General features: G+C 37.8%; 1 protein-coding gene across 8 annotated transcripts in view; it reads left to right on the top strand.

The window, feature by feature from the left end:
- rgs3a (regulator of G protein signaling 3a) overlaps nt 1–20,092 on the top strand; it is a 171,491-nt gene that overhangs the window by 83,155 nt on the left and 68,244 nt on the right. The window lies entirely within an intron of this gene.

Here is a 20,092-nt window from a genome sequence, read left to right as displayed (position 1 = left end):
TCATATTTCACAGTGATTTTAATTTTTGGTTGTTCATAGGATAGAAAAGGAGAAAGAAACACTAATAAAGCTGTGTTTACTTTATTGAAAATATTGAGATTAGACTTCACAGTGTTTGACTTGAGAAATATTACAAATGAAATTCACAAATGGGACTTCTTTAAGGTCATCATGAAATCAACTCTAACTATAACAGTGTTTTCTTATTGCAAGACCTATATATTATGCAAGAAATATATTTAAAGAATGATTTTCTAACATTCCCCTTAAAGGGACAGTTCACCCAAACATTAAAATTCTTTCATCTTTTACTCACCCTCAAGGTGTTACAAACCCATATCAATTTAAGATATGGGATATAAGATTATAGATATTTAGAAAAATCGTTGTAATCAGGGCCTAAAACTATTTTTTTTCTCTACACCTGCCAATGTCCGGTGACTTAAGAAAATGTATTGGCCGTACAAATGTTTACCAGCCATTACACAGTTTTTAGTTTTTTTGGGGGGGTGCAAAAACAGGCAGTAATAACACCAAAATTTTAGATACCATTAGAAATTCACAATTCTCTCCAATTTCGATACCAAAGCTAAAACTACTAGCCTAATTAATGTAAAACTTAAACATCATTAAAGTAAACAGTCAGTAACATAATATCAAATAATCAAATTACAAGCAAAAGCACAAATAAATGCTATATAACAAAGATACACGTGAAATAAACAATGCTTTTCAGGTACGGAATTTTAACAAAGTAAGCAAATGTAAAATATCACTGCATAGTCTTCATTGTATAAATTAAACATCCTTATTATTTAAGTGATTATTCAGAGCAGTGAGTGTTTTTTTCTTTCTGTTGTTTGAATAACATTAAAAACACAGACGGCAGCAGGAGGAATATTAACAGCGAATGCACGGATCTAATATACTGATACTGTACACATGCGTTTACTTTCTCAACTCTTTACGTTCACTTAACCCTTTAGAGCCTGAAGCTAAAATAAGTGTTTTTCACATGTTTAGATTTTTTGACTGTAAAATTCTAAAACAATGTGCTATCTTCATGTGCAAGGTGTCATGTTTTTCAGAAAAAGACAAATTACAGTTATTGACCATTATTGTGTGTGGTGAGTTAGTAAATAGAATTGAAATAGACAACAACAACAAAAAAAAAAACGAAAGTAAATTTACCGATTTTTATTTAGAAAAAAACAGAAAAATCACGAATAAAAGGAACACTTTTAAGTTGACAAATGAACTATAATACATATATACAAGTCTTTTTTGTGACATTGGGTTGCACAGTTTTCATTTAATGATGTTTTATTAACAAGGTTCGGGAGGAACACGTTCAGATAATTAACACAAGTGGAGAGCACTCAGCAATCAATGGTAAGAGGTGTGTATATATACTCAGCAGTCTCACCTCATTCCATTGACAGTTTGCAGCATCCCTCCACCACCCCTTCTCCACGCTTCTAGTCCTAAACACTTACATACGGGGGGAGTACTCTGGGTTCGGGCCGAACTCCGAGCTCGGAGCCCTCCCTCCGGACAGCACGCCAAATACGCATTAAACTTTACCCCTTCATTATATGTAAGTGTGAACTCGTGAAGGACACTTTCTTTTTAACACACGCGCACACATACAAATGCATGCATACATACTGTAGGCACACACACATACACATCACATGCACACACCACATGCTAAGATACGTGAAAGAGTAACGACCATCCGCCAAGTTTCATTAAAAAATCATCCCAATCCCCTCTTCTGCTGTCTAATACTTCTTTCGCCATGTATTTGTTCGTTTCTTTTATTATTTTATGCAATCCAAAACACTCTAACCTGCCGCGCGTCGTATCTCTCTGTTCAAATCCTTCCTTCCCGCTCTGCCAGAAAGCTGCTGTCATTTGCAGCAGGGTTCGAAATGACTTAGGACTCTTGGGGGGTCCCCTAAAATTTTATTATTAAATTATTAAAAATTCTGAAGACTACCTTGCTACACTATATACTGTAGGCAAAATTATATGGAGCAATGTTGAAGTGTTGAAGGTGGGATAATGGTCTTGGGATGTTTTTCATGGTTTGGGCCAGGCCCAGTATTGTAGTGGTGTCTGGAGAAGTGGCTATAATCTAACAGGTAACCCTCTAACTCTGAATAAAACTTTTTAAAAGATAATTGCGACTTTTTATCTCACAATTGCGAGTTTATATCTCGCAATTCTGACTTTATAACATGCAAATCTGACTTTATATATCTCAATTCTGACTTTATTTCTCAGAGTTGTGTGAAATAAAGTCGCAATTGCGTCATATAAAGTCAGAATTCTGACTTTTTTTCTCACAATTGTGACTTTATATCACGCAATTCTGACTTTATAACACATAATTGCGAGTTTATATCTCGCAATTCTGACATCTTCTCTCAGAATTGTGAGATATAAACTAACAATTGTGAGATATTTAAGTCCAATTCTAAGGGAAAAAAAGTTTGTTTTTTTACCTCAGAATTATATCTCACAATTCTGATTTTATTACATTTGAGTAGAATCAGAATTACCTTTTTTATTTTTCACTCTGTGGCGGAAACAAGCTTCCATAGTCTGCTATTAGCTGGCAGGTCATTTGGCTTCGTACACATACTCAGCTAACAAGAAACGTTGACAAACGTACTCTTCTAATCATTACACTGGGTATCTAGTTAATGCAACTTTTGATATAGGAACTCGAACTCCTAATATTTTACTATAAGCAATTATAGAGATATAAATATAATCGAAGCACTTACAGGATTTCACTCTTTGTGAGGTTTCGGTTTGCCGCGTTCAGCTACAGTGCGTGTCTGCGGGAGCACCACAACAACAATCTGTAGTATAGGAACTCACTCGGCTAATAGCTGCCCTGATTGCTGCCTCGCGCTAGGAAATAAATGAATTACTGTTATAAATATAAAACGTCACTAAAGACCTATAATTTTCACAATTATTTTTAATGTTAAAATATATTTGTCGGGGACCCCCCAAAATCCAAAAATAAATTCTTATGGGGGGTCCCTAATGACTTATGGAGGGTCCGGGACCCCCCCAGACCCCCCTCATTTCGAACCCTGATTTGCAGACGGAAAGCATGAAATTACCGTAATAAGCCGTGCCGAAAAACGTATGTTGTCTTCTGTCGGGGCAATTTGAATGGTTTTGGTAATGCAAACGGTTGAAGAGTTATGGTAAAATGAATACAGCTTGCTGGAATGTGTTGGCGATGACACAGCCGGATCTAAAGGGTTAAAACATACCCAACCTTTTGACTCTGAAGAAGACGCATGAGCGTCGAAACGTTAGTCGTTTTGCACCAATAAAAATCACTTAAAACGTTGTGTGCTCCGGTCCTGCTCCTGGGTCCTAGCTAGACCTTGGGTCTCCTCTTTTGATTTCTGCGTCCTGTTCTGTGAGCACCAACCAGGCTGAAGCGCAAGTGACCCCTTTTTACAAACATACCCAACTATGTTTATAGGATACTCGCTATTTTGTGTGTAAATCTGCTCAAGCACAAGAAGATGTGAAAGAGAGCTCAGTTTAGTATTTGCGCGCTGTCTGAGACGCAGTTTTCTGGACGAGTAATGAAATGAGCTCCCTTTCGCGTCTTCTTGTGCCTGAATATTTAAATCGTCAAGGCTTAAACTTTCGTGACGATGCAGCGCTGGCCCGTCAGCTGTCCCGAGCATCGTTCACGTTTGTTCATGCTTGTTAACGTTTCATCCCATGAACAACCAAAAATCCACATCACTGTGAAATATGACTGAGGTAATCGTGTCAGTTACCAGCAATCACTTTTATCAGGCAGTGTGTCTCACGTTTAGCAAGCAGAGAAGATTGTGGAAGCCCACAAATAGAGCCATTACATATTGAACAGAGTAAAGAAAACATTATGGGAATGTTACTGTTGAATGTTCTCTGAACATTCTGAAACAAGTATACATTTAAAAATATTAGATGAACATCCAACTAAAATGTTCCTAAAAAAAGTTCCATGAATGATGTACAATTATTGTTTTTGTATTATACGTTTTGAGAAAAAAAAATCTGCTTTTGGAGTAAGAAAAATTAATCTTGTTTTCCCTTTTAATTAAGTTAATTTTTCTGTCCACCATTGGCAGATATTTTTCTTGTTTTAAGTATAAACTCACTTAATTTTGATATATATATATATATATTTTTTTTTTTTCAGAAAACAAGACTTAATATCTTATGCATCGTCTTATTGTGCTTCCCAAGTAAATGCATCTTGATTTAAGAATGTTAAGATATTTGTACTGGAAAACAAGACAGACACACTGAGTATTGCAGTGTGTCTCAGTGACATGCTGTTCCCCTAAAGGCACAATTGTTGACCATTTCTTTTCCGAGAGTGTATGTGTGTATTAGTGCCTGTTGTCTCAGTATCTTTCTTAATACCTCTTGTTGCTCTGGTGGTGTTTTGGTGTGCGAGGCACGTTCCTCTCCATGTGTCCGCTTCGAGGTGTTTGCCCCCCCCAGCCCATTCAGTCACTCCTTTAATCTGCTGTTTCTAATGCTGTACCGAAGCCGCTGTAAAGACACGTCTCTCCCAATGATTCCCTCATTCTGTGAGCACGAACCCACCGGGACAGCGGACAATTACCTTCAGTGTCCCATTGATTTATCAATCATCCCAGCATTAATGTTCACCAACATTATTCATGGGTCGATTCCTGGTGACAGGACCCTTTAAAACAGAGAGAAACGGTTTTATCAATGCTCTGTGTTTGGGTTAAATATTTAATCAAGATTTGTTTTAGCTTCTAAGTTCCCTTCTGAGCTCTCAGCTCTTCATTTATTTGATATTGCAGACTATTTTTTTTGCCTTCGATACTGTATCAGTGTTTGTATGATCATAAAGCTAGTTTACCAAAATGTTGATTAGGATGTTGTGGGATATTACTGTATATTATTGATTATTTTATATGCATTTAACCCGGTTCCTATTAGGGATGCACAATATATCGGAATTATCGAAATATCGCAAATGTAAATATCGCAATATGCATATCGCAACAGCTTGCAATAACTGGGGTCATGAACAAAAGACGAAGAGAAAATCACTCACTGCTCCCGGCTGAATAACTTTTGTAGCTTTAATAAGAATCAGGATATATTTAATTCATACAGTGAAGACTAAGCAGAGTTTTATTTTTACATTTGATTATTCAGTGTCTGTTGTTAAATAATCCTAATGTAGGATAACCTGAACCCCTGAACCCTGTGGTTTACACTGATGTTAAAATAACACTTCTTATTCTACAGTAAAACACTGATGTTCACTTTCAGAAGTTTAGGGATGTTTTCTCGTCACAAAAAAAATGTGAAACACATGTAGGTTATATAATTTTAAATACATTTTAAAGATAATTTAAGTTTACTTAACTCACTTTTTAAGCATTATCGTATCGCATATCGAATATCGCATTATTTAATGAGTTATCGCATATCACATTTTTCTTCAATATCGTGCAGCCCTAGTTCCTATACACTCACCTAAAGGATTATTAGGAACACCATACTAATACTGTGTTTGACCCCCTTTCGCCTTCAGAACTGCCTTAATTCTACGTGGCATTGATTCAACAAGGTGCTGAAAGCATTCTTTAGAAATGTTGGCCCATATTGATAGGATAGCATCTTGCAGTTGATGGAGATTTGTGGGATGCACATCCAGGGCACGAAGCTCCCGTTCCACCACATCCCAAAGATGCTCTATTGGGTTGAGATCTGGTGACTGTGGGGGCCATTTTAGTACAGTGAACTCATTGTCACGTTCAAGAAACCAATTTGAAATGATTCGAGCTTTGTGACATGGTGCATTATCCTGCTGGAAGTAGCCATCAGAGGATGGGTACATGGTGGTTATAAAGGGATGGACATGGTCAGAAACAATGCTCAGGTAGGCCGTGGCATTTAAACGATGCCCAATTGGCACTAAGGGGCCTAAAGTGTGCCAAGAAAACATCCCCCACACCAGTACACCACCACCACCAGCCTGCACAGTGGTAACAAGGCATGATGGATCCATGTTCTCCTCTGTTTACGCCAAATTCTGACTCTACCATCTGAATATCTGAATGTCTCAACAGAAATCGAGATTCACCAGACCAGGCAACATTTTTCCAGTCTTCAACTGTCAAATTTTGGTGAGCTCGTGCAAATTGTAGCCTCTTTTTCCTATTTGTAGTGGAGATGAGTGGTACCCGGTGGGGTCTTCTGCTGTTGTAGCCCATCCGCCTCAAGGTTGTGCGTGTTGTGGCTTCACAAATGCTTTGCTGCATACATCGGTTGTAACGAGTGGTTATTTCAGTCAAAGTTGCTCTTCTATCAGCTTGAATCAGTCGGCCCATTCTCCTCTGACCTCTAGCATCAACAAGGCATTTTCGCCCACAGGACTGCCACATACTGGATGTTTTTCCCTTTTCACACCATTCTTTGTAAACCCTAGAAATGGTTGTGCGTGAAAATCCCAGTAACTGAACAGATTGTGAAATACTCAGACCGGCCCGTCTGGCACCAACAACCATGCCACGCTCAGAATTGCTTAAATCACCTTTCTTTCCCATTCTAACATTCAGTTTGGAGTTCAGGAGATTGTCTTGACCAGGACCACACCCCTAAATGCATTGAAGCAACTGCCATGTGATTGGTTGATTAGATAATTGCATTAATGAGAAATTGAACAGGTGTTCCTAATAATCCTTTAGGTGAGTGTATCTGGAAATGTAGGAAATTATCATTTATTAAGATATTTGTGAGCACCTGACCAACACTACATGCTGCGGACAAAGAAATTGAACTTAGTCTGTTTTGTTATATTGCATATGTTTAAATCAAAGTCATATTTAAGTACCAACTATATTATACTAATTAATGCGTAACCATGTGTTTAGATGATGAATTATGTGCATGCTTTGCTAAAGAGATGAGTCTGTAGTCTAAAACAGACTCGGTGTGTCTGAATCCTGAACAATGCTAAGAAGGAAATTCTAGATGGCAAGTAAGAAAAAAAATCTACTCTGCAGATTTTGATATCATGTGTATTAATAACTGGCCAGAATTTTGCACCTGCAAAAAATGTGAAAGATAATAGTGTGAAGATCAAAAACTGTAAACGGAGGCTTAAACGCTCTTGCTTGACCTGCGAGGTTTGTTCTCACGAGTCGAGATCACATGGTTGAGCTTCTGTTTCCATATTTGATGGTATGATGTTTGTGATTGCTGTGTTTGAGCATCGATCAGTGTTTATTTGAATAAATAATATCATATATGATCGTGTCTCTTCAGAAGAGACAATTTTACAATGTCTTTATGCTTCTTTTGAAGTTTGAAAACGTTGATTGTATAGACTTTAAATGAATGGACAAAAATTATGAGAGCATTTTTTTTTTTTTTTTTTAAATGAATGAAAGATTCGTAAGACTTAGAGTGAATAAATGATGACAGAATTTCTATTTTGCGGTGCACTATCCCTTTTAAAGGATGTTTTGTGCCCTGGTGGTCTATAGATAGCAAATAGTACGGAAAAGCCAGTTTACTATTGCTTACACTTTATTTTGATAGCCCACTTTAGACATTCTCCTAACTATAAGTAACTTTGTAACATGTCTACTAGCAGTCATCAGAGTATTAATAGACTGTCTGCCCAACACTTTATTGTGATGCTCCTCAACAGACATTCTACTGACTATAAGTAACTTTGCAACTACATGCCAACTTATTCTACTAACCCTCTACTAATACTGTAATGACTGCTAGTTGACATGTAGTTGCAAAGTTAGTTAAGAAGTGGACTATCAACATAAAGTGTAATCTTGATGGGTATTATGACGTCTCTAAACAACATTGGCAGAAATAAAGCATAGCTTTAGACTGGTCATGTTAGTCAAGCACACAGTCAGCTGAAGCTCAGATGATCATGACGTCTATCAATACAGTTCAGACACATTCCTGAACTCCTCCTCTCATCTTTAACCTCAAGGTCTGTCTTTAATTTCGTCCAGAATACACAACCAGCATATTGTAACTGTCTTTCCTGTAGCTCAAACATTAGGGCGTTGGCGCTTGCAACGCTAAGGTCATGGGTTCGATTCCCAGGGAAAGCAAGAACTGATAGGAATGTTAATGTGCACTTTGAAATGCAATACAAGATGCTTTGGATAAAAGCGTCTGCCAGATGTGTAAATGTCTGTGATTCAAGTTGTTTTCTCAATTTACTTGCATGGCACGTGCTGAAACATGTGAAAATGCACAATAAACCAATATCTTTTTTTAAATATATAAAATTTTATATAATAATGGAGTCGACTGCTTGAAAAAATACATCTGTTCTGTTGGGCTTGATGCAATTAACATGCAGCTACAGATACACACAATATTTTTCCAGTGATTGTGACTATATCCGTTCTTAAGCAGTTTATATTCTGTACTTAATATTGTATTTTTGTTTAACACATATTTTAATCAAACAATTATTGGAGTATTCCCCGCGGTGCCTCCACAGACCCCGGAAAAATATCACAAAGCAGAACATATTAATGGTCCTAAAAATAGCCATCGTGTTCTTTAAGGAAAATCAATTAGCTTTTTTTTTTTCTTTTTCTCATGCGTTTGATTTTGGAATTACAGATTCTTGACAAGGTTTCGTGAGATTCTTCCATTTAGTTTACTTGCTAAAATGTCTTTGAAAGGTTTAATGCCAACCTTGCAAAGTCACTGTGCCGATAAACATGTTTCCTGGTGGACTGATAAAAGCCGGTGCACTCATGGGAATTTGTACAAAGACGGCTAATTAAATTGGAGATTGCCATTTTGAGAAAGCTTTCGATATTTTTTGTGCAGTGAGCATAGGGCTGGGCGATATGGACCAAAAGTCATATCGCGATATATTTAGGCTGAATATCGATATACGATATATATCCCGATATTTTTTCCGCAAAGTGAGAGCATGTTCAGTCAAAGCCAAATATGACGTCACAAGTAGTTTTATTGAAACCAGCTATTTCAGTGAACAGTTGCAAAATGAAATGAATAAATAATAAACAGGTTTCTTCACCTAAGTTAGGGCTGCACGATTATGACAAAAATCATAATTGGCGATTATTCCCTTCAAATTGTAATTGCGATTTATTAATTATGATTATCAAAGTTTACATTGAATATATACATATATATATATATGTAAACAAATTTTGTGTAAACATGTTATATAATTTGCCTATATATATACATAGATACATACATATACACATATATATAACATAAATTGTAAGAATATGACTAATAGCCTAGTAAAGACTAGTAGGCTACTAATAAATAAACATTAGGCCTATGCTAAAGTTATTAAATAGCAGTCCCAAACTAGTTTTTGTTAATACAATGTTGGTATGAGCCACTACAGTCATTTAAAAATATAAAAAAATAACATTTAGGCATAAAATAGCATTTTGGGGTTAATATGGAAACGACAGTTACCATGGTGAATAGCCTACACAATATTAACAATAACTGTTAATGAAACATGGAAACTGCTCCTGGTGAATCGAATGAAAATCATACCTGCATTACTTTTATTTCGTGTAATTTACAACGTAACGGCGTTGCATGCTCGTAGTTTCTTTTGCACTTGATACAGTGCGGCGTGAGGCGATACAGCGCGCGGCGCTGCATTTGCGCGTGCAATTGAAGAGTGTGCGCTATACGAGAACGGCTGACAGGACAAGAAAGTCAGTTTTTCTGAGGTGAAAAACTTTATCTCAGCGTACACTTATGTCACTGCCTGGTAGTTCCTATTGTGCTGGGTTTTCTGAAGTAGTCATGATTCGCCTCTCATAACATAACATGCTCTAAACACGCACGCAGAGTGGAAAATGAGGCGCGGGGAGCAAGGATCACAGCGCAAATTTGAACTATATCGATATACGCGATATGGTCTAATTCCATATCGCATTTCAAAAATATATCGATATATTTTTTATATCGATATATCGCCCAGCCCTAAGTGAGCATCATACTGTACTTTAATGATTTGAGAATGTGTCGTCTGAGGCCGACTCTATGGTATGAAGGTCTGAAAACATACATAATCCTTTTTTTCATGAAAACTGATCATAAATCACTGTGGAGGATGCTTAACAAGACCAAACCTTAATGTATTATTAGGTATAATTATTGATAATGGAAAATGATAAAGGCAAAGTTGCCAACACATTTTAGATTGTTTCATCCATTTCTAATCACTCATTAAAAAACCTTCCTCCAGGTAATGGAGTTTTTATGAAATAATTATTAGGTATTAATTTTGTCTTGGATTCTTTCTCTGTAAGTTACAGATTCATCAAGTGCTGAAGGCAGTTATTTTAGTATCATTCAGATACTATTATAGTTTTTATTAATATTTTGAATTAGTTTTATTTTTATATTTTTCCGTTTGCATTTTAGCTTAAAAATTGTTAGCAATTTTGTTGTGTTTGTCATTTTTATGCTTTATATATATATATATATATATATATATATATATATATATATATATATATATATATATATATATGAAATATGTCTACCCTGCAAAAATGATGTTCTTCCTCAGTATTTTTGTCTTGTTTTTCAGTACAAATATCTAAATATTTAAAATCAAGATACATTTACTTGAGAAGCAAAATTACTTAAGTCATTTTTAAGTGTTGTTTACTAAAAATTGTATCAAAATAAAGTGAGTTTATGCTTAAAAAATATCTGCCAATTGGCTCAGAAAAATAATCTGATTTTCCTTTTGAATTAAGTTTATTTGTCTGATTTTCTTATTTGAAACACGTATTGTCTTCAGTAATTTTGCTTCTTTAGTAAATGTATCTTGACTGAAGAATATTGAGATATTTGTAACGGAAAATGAGTTCTGTGGAAGAAAATATATATTTTTTCCTGTTATTCATTTTTATTTCTAGTTTTAGTTATTTTAACTAAATAAAATGTTTACGTTTTTTTTTTTTTTTTTTTATATACATTTTGTTTAGTTTTAGGTTTAGTTTCAGTTATCTATAATAACCCTGCTACTGGTTTACACAATATTCAAGCTAGGTTTTGATGAGATGTGGCTAACACATTGGTATTTATTTATTTAGTAAAAGGCGGTGTTCCCTTTGAAGTCGTTGAGTTCAGTAGTTGATGATGAAGCTTGATGCTCTGTATGCGAGTGTCTTCATTAATATATAACAAGACAGAGGCACAATTTAGTTTTCAGGGTCCTGATAACATCTCGTCTTTGTTTCAGCCCGACTCAGCTGAGTTGCTCGCGACTGTACGCATTGTGAACATATGAAGCTAAAATTGCTTCACTCCCAGATTGCTTTCTTTAAAAAGAAACGTCTCGATCTCCGTCCTCAGGGCCAGACGAGCTCGGGAAGCGACAGTGAGACGTGGATCACAGGATCTCTGATGATAACTTACCGTATATGATATAACTAGTGTCTCATCTTCCCTAAATCGATGTTGCCCTTTCAGTTTTCCAGTGACGATGTGCACTCAGTGTGTTCGCTGTGTCCGGTCATGTTTGACTGAGAAGATGAGGTAATTGTTGGAGGTGTAGGGGTGTAACGAGACACAAAAATTCGAGACAGTTCGGTACGTTTTTGGTACAATGCTCAATTGAATAAAGTGTTTTAACTTCTGTGTGCGGGACGTAATTTCAAACTTGCGCTTTGTTTGTTGTGCTTCAAACTAAATCATAAACCTAAGTGTACAGGAGAACAATGTAGTGCTGGACAAACGTTGAAAACGCTGTATTCTGCTGTCAGGCCAGTAGATGGCGATGAAACACTATAGACTGAACACGTAATACACGTGCATGACATCATTATCTTCAGAGATTCACGTTTTTGTTGTTTACACGGAGACCGTTTTCAAAAACTTGCACTTTGAAACCCGTTTTCAAAATTTTGCGTTTTCAGGGACCCGTTTCGGCCGTTGTCGTGGTCGTACGAGACCGGTGCGTCTCACTGTAATCACGCCACCGGCCTCGCGCCGGCCTCGCGCCGTTCTCCCGCGCCCCTCAGCCTCGTCCTGCTCGCCACAGTAAACATAATGAATGGCGACTGTAGAACGCAAAAGCTGAATCCCGGACATTTTGGGCGATCTTGAAATCCCGGGCAGACTCGTCACGGAGACTCACTAGTAGTCTAGCCTTTTTGTTTAACTGCGCTCTCTTACCGGTAGGCGTGGCTTGGGAGTGTCCTCGTAGAGCAGCGAAGCAAGTGCATTCTGGGAGTTGTTGTCTTTCATCCACATAAGCAAAAAAAAAATTTTCTGGCTTTTCTCAGTCTAGAAGGCTCCAAATTCAAAAATAATTTCACATTTCTACTACATAAATGACCCATTTTAAATACACATTCATCTTTCCAGAGGTGAAGTATCCCTTTAACTTGAAATTACTCAGACAATTGACCCTTCGCTAAGCCACGCCCTGAAAACCGCCACAGGCCAACCGTGGCTTAGCAACCGTAACTAGGCGCGGGAGGTCTGGCAAGCTTTCGAGCGAGGGAAACACGCCGAAGCGTTGTGTGTATGGATTGTGCAAATCCGATACCCGGTATCCTAAAAGTTTGGGACATTTTTTCCCTTCCCGAAACCTAGAACCCAAGGGGAGAAATGTGGGGTGTGGATCAAGCAGTGTGGGACACCCCATTCACAACTAAATGTCGACAGGATTAACAAAAACACCTACGTTTGCTCCATGACGTGTGAGCAGTAGCCTGGCGCGCTAAAAATATAAGCGGGAGAATGTTATCATTGCAAAGTGGTCAGGCTAATGTCTTGTGTTTATTCCACAAGATTTATGGATAAGCTGTTTGATTTATAATTATTAGATTATTTTCAAATGTCACTTACCCTGCTGTGCATGAACAGCTGTTCCTCAGTTTGTGTGTTTCCCATTTGAATGGTCAGCATACGAGGCGGCTCATACACTGTTTCATGTTGATGAAATTATTCTCTAATCGGTTGCATATTATGTCGTGGATATATCCCTCGAATGCATACTGCAGTCCCTTTTGTCTTGCTCTCTCAGATATTTCACCTGTTCGCCAAAAATTACTAATTATCACCTTGGGAATGTCTGACACCGGTGCATACATACTGTAATAGACGTGCCAGGCGCGAAAGCTTGTCAGGCGTAGCAACAGTAACTAAGGAGGGCGGGGCTTAGCGAAGGGTCAATTGATCCACAATGGACTTCATTTCTGGGGTTCTCGCGCAAGTCGAAATTGTTGGGTAAACTTCTATAATGATGAATGGAAACTACAACAAATCAAATTTTTGTGTTCTAATTTGCTCCATTAGCGAAAGAAAAAAAAAATCCACGATAACATTTCTATTTTGGTGTTTTGTGGGCGGAGCCAACCTGGTGTCAGAAAGTGACAGTTCTATGGAAGTCGCAGAATATAAAAATAAAATTGGCGATTGGCATTTGTGTTTATATCTCACAATTAATTTTTTTTTGTGATATAAACTCGCAATTGCCTATATTAAAGATATAATCTTGCAATTGCGAGACAATTTTAGAATTGTGAGATAAAAATGTTATCTATGTAAAATTTTATTGGTTTAAAAGATTTCATGCTGCAACTGCAATATTTTTTATCATTTTCACAAAACTTTCATGGGCCCCAGAATATTTTGTTGCATGAGTATCTGAACATGCAGTATATCAAAAGAAAGAACAGAGCCTCTGCTTTTACAAACAAACAAACTCGTTTTATTCTAGCTTCATGCATTCTTTTTTATCAACACTTGAATGTGGGTAAGTTTATGAAAAAGCAAAATTTTGAGCAAAAAGCTGAGAAAATGGTTGTTTCCCCAAAGACTACAACGCACATAAGCAATGTGTTTATCAATTGTTTATGCTTCTTTTTTGCCTGAGTTTTGATCCGGAGATTCTGTACTAATAGCGCCCCCTACCGTATAAAGCCGGACAATTCTGTTAATGACGAGGAAAGAGTTAATGACTTGCAACCAAAAATGTCAGTGTTTATCTTCAAGGACCATCTTTTTTTCTGCATTCCGATTCTGACATCCAAAGACATTTCCCCCCTTATTCCCTGGATCCCCACCCGTTTTCCTCCACTTGTTACCTCCGTTTTTCTGCCACCAGCTTTGACGTCTACTCCCAAATGGCCTGTGACTTTCCAAAAGAGGGGGAAAAATAAAGACATTGATTACGGTGGTGAGAAGAGAGAAAGATGTCATATTTGCTATCTTTCCCTCAGCCGTTTGTATTAGAAACACTCATGCAACCAGTTTTCAGTCATTTTTTGCCAAGGTAAGACAACGCAAATTATAGGCTACATTAAATAAGTATAAAAAAACCTTAGGATTATATACAATATTAATAACTGGAAACGCATCATCACATGCAGTCTGTGAAAAGGGTCCATTGCAGTAGCTGACCTGACAGAGAAAAGAGAAAACTGTGTGTATAAAAGACAGTTTGTGTTAATGTGCGCTATAGCGTTCTTGCTGCTAATGCATTTCCACTATTTGACACATTTCAGAACACAACAACACAATAAAAGCAAGTCATTACATAGATAGCTTGCATAGAGCATGTCTTAAGCTTCACACATTTGAACAATTCTGGTTTCACATGCAGATATAAGTGTTCATCAAAGACCCTTTCAAGAAAACTCAGAGACTCTGTGGCCGTATTCACAATGCCAGACCACATCCTATCGACTACAATGGGGGAATCATGAAACCTCAAAACCTGCTTACATGACATTTAAAACCAGCAAGATGATCAGTCCCAAAAGTATTGTTTCTTATGCTCAAATAGCATTAAAAGCTTATTTTAAAGGCTAGATATAATACGAATGCTCTGTTTTTGTACATCTAAAGTCTTTGGTGTTCATATACCATCCAAAGATCTTTTGACAAATCCACAGTATCATTCTGCATAAAAAAAAGTTATCTCTGCTCAAAATATGTTTTCCAGTCATCGTTGTTGGACGGCTTAATGCTTCGAATGAATAATAGATGAGATGATTTCCTGGGAGCCTCTAAAAAGGTTGTACAAGCAGCGGGAATAAAGTAATACTGCACCCTTATCGATTTAATAATTAGTGGTGTTTGCGAAGGCACATTGCCCATTTCAACATGTAGGGTTGGGCTCTTTTGATTTGAGCCAATAAGCAACCACCTCACAACCACTGAGCAACGTGAACAACAAAACACTTAGCAACACCCTAGCAATGACCCACTACACTTTTGCTCAGGTAAAAGATATCTATCTTGTCTTTGTATAATCCATTCTCTCTCTTTCTGTCAAAGCTGTAGGTCATGCTGCTCTCTTATTTATATCTTTTATCTTATTTCTTTTTCCCCCCCAAACACATTTTTTTCCACATTACGCAACTATTCTATTTTTCTCTTCTGCGTCACGATGGGAGAGTGATGCACGTGGGACTCAGACTGAACCATCCCGTCACGGATAACTGAGCCAAAGACAGAGTTTAAGGAAATCATCTGTCTTCGGTTCTTGTGCCCTAATTTCCTCCGTGTCGCTCTGTTCAGTAGTAACCTTTTACACAGCCTAAAAATACCACCGGCGAGATAAGAGGCTCATTCTTAGCGAAGCTCCAGTTATGGATGAGAGAGAGAGCTAATGCGCCGTACATCATGTGAGCCGGGGTTATATGAATTCTTCAAATCTTATGACTTCTGCTTTTGGCTGCATCAGCTGAGCTTGTTTTCTGTTGCAGTAAAGAGTTTATTTCTCACCAGAGTGTGTGTGTGTGTGTCTGTCTGTCTGTCTGTCTGTCTATCTATCTACAGTGGGTACGGAAAGTATTCAGACCCCCTTACATTTTTCACTCTTTGTTATATATTGCAGCCATTTGCTAAAATCATTTAAGTTCATTTTTTTCCTCATTATTGTACACACAGCACCCCATATTGACAGAAAAACACAGAATTGTTGACATTTTTGCACATTTATTAAAAAAGAAAAACTGAAATATCACATGGTCCTAAGTATTCAGAGCCTTTGCTCAGTATTTAGTAGAAGCACCCTTTTGATCTAATACAGCCATGAGTCTTTTGGGGAAAGATGCAACAAGTTTTTCACACCTGGATTTGGGTATCCTCTGCCATTCCTCCTTGCAGATCCTCTCCAGTTCTGTCAGGTTGGATGGTAAACGTTGGTGGACAGCCATTTTCAGGTCTCTCCAGAGATGCTCAATTGGGTTTAAGTCAGGGCTCTGGCTGGGCCATTCGAGAACGGTCACGGAGTTGTTGTGAAGCCACTCCTTCGTTATTTTAGCTGTGTGCTTAGGGTCATTGTCTTGTTGGAAGGTGAACCTTCGGCCCAGTCTGAGGTCCAGAGCACTCTGGAGAAGGTTTTCGTCCAGGATATCCCTGTACTTGGCCGCATTCATCTTTCCCTCGATTGCAACCAGTCGTCCTGTCCCTGCAGCTGAAAAACACCCCCACAGCATGATGCTGCCACCACCATGCTTCACTGTTGAGACTGTATTGGACAGGTGATGAGCAGTGCCTGGTTTTCTCCACACATACCGCTTAGAATTAAGGCCAAAAAGTTCTATCTTGGTCTCATCAGACCAGAGAATCTTATTTATCACCATCTTGGAGTCCTTCAGGTGTGCTTTCATGTGTCTTGCACTGAGGAGAAGCTTCCGTCGGGCCACTCTGCCATAAAGCCCCGACTGGTGGATGGCTGCAGTGATGGTTGACTTACTACAACTTTCTCCCATCTCCCGACTGCATCTCTGGAGCTCAGCCACAGTGATCTTTTGGGTTCTTCTTTACCTCTCTCACCAAGGCTCTTCTCCCCGATAGCTCAGTTTGGCCGGACGGCCAGCTCTAGGAAGGGTTCTGGTCGTCCCAAACGTCTTCCATTTAAGGATTATGGAGGCCACTGTGCTCTTAGGAACCTTAAGTGCAGCAGAATTGTTTTTGTAACCTTGGCCAGATCTGTGCCTTGCCACAATTCTGTCTCTGAGCTCTTCAGGCAGTTCCTTTGACCTCATGATTCTCATTTGCTCTGACATGCACTGTGAGCTGTAAGGTCTAATATAGACAGGTGTGTGGCTTTCCTAATCAAGTATAATCAAACACAGCTGGACTCAAATGAAGGTGTAGAACCATCTCAATGATGATCAGAAGAAATGGACAGCACCTAAGTTAAATATATGAGTGTCACAGCAAAGGGTCTGAATACTTAAGACCATGTGATATTTCAGTTTTTCTTTTTTAATAAATGTGCAAAAATGTCAACAATTCTGTGTTTTTCTGTCAATATGGGGTGCTGTGTGTACAATAATGAGGAAAAAAAAAGAACTTAAATGATTTTAGCAAATGGCTGCAATATAACAAAGAGTGAAAAATTTAAGGGGGTCTGAATACTTTCCGTACCCACTGTATCTATCTATCTGTCTGTCTGTCTGTCTGTCTATATATCTATCTGTCTGTCTGTCTGTCTATATCTATCTATCTATCTATCTATCTATCTATCTATCTATCTATCTATCTATCTATCTATCTATCTATCTATCTATCTATCTATCTATCTATCTATCTATCTCTCTCTCTCTCTCTCTCTCTCTCTCTCTCTCTCTCTCTCTCTCTCTCTCTCTCTCTCGATAGATCTAGTAAACTAGTAGACAATGTTGAAGAACTAGTTAGTGAACTAGTAAACTAGTTTCCCTGCATTTGCGTTTGATATCCCCCCCCCTTCTGGTCATTCATTCTTTATCCCCGAAGACGTCAAAATGTTTTTTAAAAATGCTTTATAGATTCTTCTTTTCAGCTTTGCAAGCAGCCTAAAATATATTTGACTTTACGGCTTGCCCTGGACTGAATATACTACACATTTGTCTACCAATGATGGTCTGCCTCATTAATTCAGTTTAAGTAATTGTTTTCTGTATTTTACTTCAAATGTCCTCCCTCTGTTTTTTGTTGTTGTTCTTTTAAACTAATTGCACCCAGCGTCAAAGGAACCTGAAACAAAAACATAGACAGAAAAGAAGCCCTATTCACACGGGAATTGTTTTCCTGAAGGAAATTAGAGAAATTCGTATATTTCGCAGTATGTTGCTGTTTCTGCCAAGTCTGTGTTTTTCTCACACAATCTCTGCACAAATTCCAGAGCAAATTAAATTACCGTTTGTTTTCCAGCTCTCTCCTCTAGGAAAATCTAATCCCATCTGAATGTGAATGTCTGTTATTACTGATATTATATTTTCACATCTCTTTTCCTCGTGCATATTAGCTGACGTGGACTAGATTATTATTAGCAACCCTAATTCTGAATTCACTCACTCACTTGTTTTTTTTTTGTTTTTTTTTGTATAGTGACAAAATGTGTGACAAAATATGCAGTGATTTGGGTTCCAGGATCAGGATTGAAAATATTTATATTTATGTTTTATTTAATGTGATGCCCATTTGCCCAGGGTAGTTGCAACGTCTTATATGTCACATATTGACATCAGGACCCCTTGGCATCCCTTTTTAACACACAGTTGCAACTTTAAGTATCAATCTAGGCTCATTAGAAAAATGTGCCTCTACCTACAATCATTTTTTCAAAACTCTTACATATACACACAATTCACTGCAATGAACACTAGAGGCAGTAAAACACCAACTACTTTTATTCCCGTTCACACAAATTATGTGTGTGGCAGATTATTGATTAACAGATATTTATTGTTTTTCAGTATTTTAATGGCTATGTTATGTGCTCAAAACACTTTTACCATAGTGCATGATTTGTAAACTTATACATTTTGATGTTTGCATCACATAACCAGCTTCATATGTATGGCTGATCTGATCTCTTTCACTTATCTGGTACATCATTGAACTTGCTTGGGTACGAGTCCGGTGAAACACAAGTCACGATAAAAGAGCTCAAAGACTTGTAGAAGCAAGATAAAATAGCAAGTTTGTTTCATCAAATGCATTTTCTTTGACAATAACCTTTAGGTTTAGGGTAGAGTTTTGTTAAAATGTGAGTGCATGAAGTGTCCAATGTTCCACATTTAGTTTTTTCAGTTAAATGAGTGCATCATCCGGGTATTTAAAATGCACGTCCTTTTTAACATTTTTGTTTCACTTTATTTTGATGGTTCCTTTAACACATTCTGTTGACTATAAGTAACATCACACCTATGCCTTCTAACTCTCATTAGAGTATTATTAGTAGACTGGTAGGGTTCGGGTTAGAATAAGTTGACATGTAGTTGCAAAGTTGCTTATAGTCAGTATAATGTCTGTTGAGGAGCATCACAATAAAGTGTTTGCAGATATTAAGCAGAAAGTCTACTAAGACTCTACTCAGAGTTAGTTGACCAGTAGTTGCAAAGTTACTTATAGTCCACAGAATGTTCAAAAGGGACCATCAAAATAAAGTGTTACCAAAATTCTGCAAAATGGAATAGAATAGTGCATAAGAATGCAGGTATTGTATATCTGTAAATGTGAATGCACGAAGTGTCCAGTGTTTCACATTTAGGGCTCTATCTTACACCCGGTGCAATGCGGCGCCAAGTGCGACGCAAGTGTGTTTTGCTAGTTTCAGCCCGAGGCAGTTTTCATCTTCACGTCCTGCGCCGTGTTGTTTAAATAGCAAATGAATTTGCTCCCTGGTCTGAGAACGAGGTGTGTGTTTAGGCGCATTGTTGGACCGTTGCTGTTTTGAGGAACTGAAATAGACTGAGCCATTGACCAACTGAAACCTGGTCTAAAGTCAATAGGCGGGTCCACAACGCGTGCACACTCTGCTTATTAAACACACAGGGACGCACAGCAGCACACAAACATGCCAAATATTTAATATAAACAGATTACAATGTAAAAGATTATAATTGTGTACATAAAGATATGGTGGAATCCGGCTTGTCCCGTAGATGGTCTGCTTGTGCACTTTTACTTCGCGCTCGAGCAGTTTGCGCTCTGGAGACGCGTTCGGTCTTTCCACTATCAAATTCCGTCATGTAAATAGCGAATCTGCCAT

Source organism: Rutilus rutilus (assembly GCF_951802725.1).
Source record: "Rutilus rutilus genome assembly, chromosome: 7".
Lineage (NCBI taxonomy): Eukaryota > Metazoa > Chordata > Actinopteri > Cypriniformes > Leuciscidae > Rutilus > Rutilus rutilus.
Note: the sequence above shows the minus strand (reverse complement) of the source record. Positions and strands in the feature narration are given on the sequence as shown.